Source organism: Cyprinodon variegatus, unplaced genomic scaffold (assembly GCF_000732505.1).
Source record: "Cyprinodon variegatus isolate N-32 unplaced genomic scaffold, C_variegatus-1.0 Scaffold1889, whole genome shotgun sequence".
Classification (NCBI taxonomy): Eukaryota; Metazoa; Chordata; class Actinopteri; order Cyprinodontiformes; family Cyprinodontidae; genus Cyprinodon; species Cyprinodon variegatus.
The window spans coordinates 18105-21223 of NW_015152342.1; the positions used below are offsets into that span (position 1 = coordinate 18105).

A 3119-nucleotide genomic window follows, 5' to 3' on the forward strand; every position below is an offset into this window, starting at 1 on the left:
TGCAGCAGCAGTGGTGAGGGCATCTGATGCAAGTAACTCTGATGAGAGGAAACACAGATTAGTGACCACGAAAAACCTGATGGAGGGTGATCTGAACACGTGAGTCTCTAACCTGGTTTAGACTTCAGTTAGTGCCCAGAGAACGAGGTTGTTACCAGACAGTCAGCTGACAAGACGCGGTGTTTGAGAGAGTTCCAGATGCCGAAGCCTTTAAGGACACAGAACTGATAGGCATGGGCAGTTCTAGAAAGGGGCCAATGGGGGCCCTTTGTTCAAAATATGAATAGTCCCACACATTCTCATCTTCATACTTTGGACCTTGTGGTGACAAATGGCATAGAATGTGAAGAAATAACAGTATTTCCTCACAACCCTGTCCTCTCTGACCACTTTTTAATAACATTAGGATTGCTTTAACAGAGATACATCCCCCAAAAGAAGGTTTCACCTTAGCAGATCATTATTAGATAGTGCAGGTATAAATTTTAAAGAATCTGTTTCACTTTCTCTGTCCTCTGTTTTGCTGAGTCGCGTTACAGTGGGCAAAAGTTAAATTTATTCCCCTTCACAGGTTGATGATTTTGTTGCTAGCTCTCTGGTACTGCCTTAGACAATGCAGCCCCTTTGAAAAAGAAAAACTTTCAAAATAGAAAGCTGGCTCCCTGGCTTAATGCAGAGCTCCACAATCTGAAGCAAAATGCTAGGAAACTGGAGAGAAAATTGCACTCCACAGGCCTTTGGGAATCCTACCAAGTCTGGACAAAATTGTTTACTTCTGTATAAAAGGACCCTTTGTAAAGCAAGAGAAGCATATTTCTCCTCATTAATAGAGGAGAATAAGAATAATCCTAGATATCTTTTTGATACAATTGCCAAACTCACCCAGAGCCATAGCTCTGTTGAACCATCCATACCACCTGCTCTTAGCAGTAATAATGTTATGCGATTCTTTATAAATAAGATTGATTTTATTAAAAATAAGATAATTAGCACTCCTCTCCTCCTCATCGATTCCAGTTTGTTCATGTTAATGACAAATCTTCCTCATGCTCAAGGGTTACCTGTGGAGTACCACAGGGATCAGTGCTAGGACCAATTCTCTTTACTATATTGTTTGCCAAACACAGCCAGACACCACCCTGGAGAGAAATATCAGCTGTGCTGCTGCCATCAACACCTTTGTTTATAGATGTTTGCCTGTTTTTCAGTGTAGTCCTATTTCTCTGACTCTGACTGGCTGGACATTGTCTCTAATGATACAAATGGTGCAATTAAGGTAAATACCTGAGGTGGACGCAAAGGGAATTTTGCTAGAGTTAAAATCTGAACATTTTCCATAATTTCCTGACACATCCACCAATCAGGGGTGGATGTGGTTGTGAGGAACGTCGAAGAGCGCATTGAATACTAAGCATTTAAAAAAAAAAATCAATTTATATCACAGAGTTAGAGAACTTAATGTTGAAGCAAACTAAAATAAGAAATGCTCTTTAGAGGTTTGTTGGTGGCTCTTAAAAAGCTTTTTGAATGAACTCCTGGGAAGGAGCATTAAATTATTTATCATTCCTCCACTAGAGCTAGATATTGCCTTCTGCCTCTGCCCCAGCTCTGGGGCTCTCTGCCTGGTCCTTTGCTCTGTACTCCTGCTCTTACTGTCTGAGCTCTAGGGACACCAGAACTGTGGTTAAGCTTTCCATATTACATGCAGTACATTCGGTAAAGTGGACTTTACCAAGTGTCACTCACACACTGACGTTACTAGTTGTTTTAAGAATAGTTTTACAAAAGGAACCTTGTGGTATAGTGGTGGAGATTATCATGTAAAATGAAATGAAAGCTTAAGGAAATGCTGAATACTTTATTAGGAGAGAAGAAGAAATAGGACTAGTTAAGTGTGCCTTGCAAAAGTATTGTGGAATATCCCTTGAACTTTTTTCACAACTATGGACCACTTTTTTGGTTGAAAGCTGTGCAGAAATGCCTTTAGACGTCCAGTTTTTGAAGAGTAAATGATGGATTATATTGCAATCTGGCAGAAAGCAGTGGTGGCTGCTGCTTGCTGAAACAAGGGAGGATCAGTGGTGTTAATTAAGTCCAAACATCAGAAATTGCATTAATAAATGTTGAAAGATATAGAACACATCACTAAAACAGGTGAATATAGCTGTTGTGAAGTGTTTTAAAATAATAAACTCCAGAAATCATGTTAAGAGTTCAGCACAAGATGTTCTGACAGAATTATAATTTTTCCTTTTCAACTCATGAGAAAAACCTCCTCGCTGTCTGGCCAATGTTATACTTAAGTACGACCCACCCCTGCTTCGTAGACAGCCTGAGAGGTTTAGCCTCACAGGCAGTGACATCTTTTTGGCATGTTATCCAAAATATCTAATAATCTGCTAGACGGAGACTCAAATCTCAACAGGGATTTCTCATACAGGCTGACGGGCAGCATCCTGCTGCTCCAGAGTGGAAGGGAGACCCCAACCGAGAGCAGAGTAAAGAGGATTAATGTGTAACATACTAATGATATCAGGTGCATTTTAGGGGATATTTAATGACTAAATTCATAGGTCTGGGATGTATTTTGCTTTGTGAAGAGCCAATTGAAAAATAAGTTGTATGTTTTCTTATGTGTTTGGGTTCATCTTGAGCTGTAACAAACATCCAAACCAAGCAGAGGGACAGACTGGATGTAGAGAACGGCCTGGTATCTGCTGTTCTTCACACTAAGCCCTCGGAGCTCATAGAAGCAGCTCAGGTGTCTTGATGAACACAAAGTAAAACTAATTAAGTCAGCCTGACTATAAGTTTTGTTCTGTATATTGTTCCCAAATCATCAAGTTTAAATGTATTTATTCAGAGGAGCTTCAGTTTTGTAAATACAGTTTTATAATAGGATTTTATTTTGTATTTATTTAGAATCCTTATTAACTTCCAGGCAACATATTTATGTTTTTTTTGTTTTGTTTTTTAGACGGAAAACATTAAATTATAAAAATCAAATGCTCTGATTAAAAGATTAGGTTAAACCCGCGGTTCTCAAAGTGTGTGGCGCGACCCACTGGTGGGGAATTGAGACGTGACAGGTGGGGCGCGCCAAGTTCCGGTGTGTGTGT

At 39.7% G+C, this 3119-nt stretch overlaps 1 protein-coding gene across 2 annotated transcripts in view; it reads left to right on the forward strand.

The window, feature by feature from the left end:
* The window catches only part of LOC107104800 (1-phosphatidylinositol 4,5-bisphosphate phosphodiesterase delta-1-like), a 26548-nt gene that overhangs the window by 7548 nt on the left and 15881 nt on the right, over nucleotides 1-3119 (forward strand). The window lies entirely within an intron of this gene.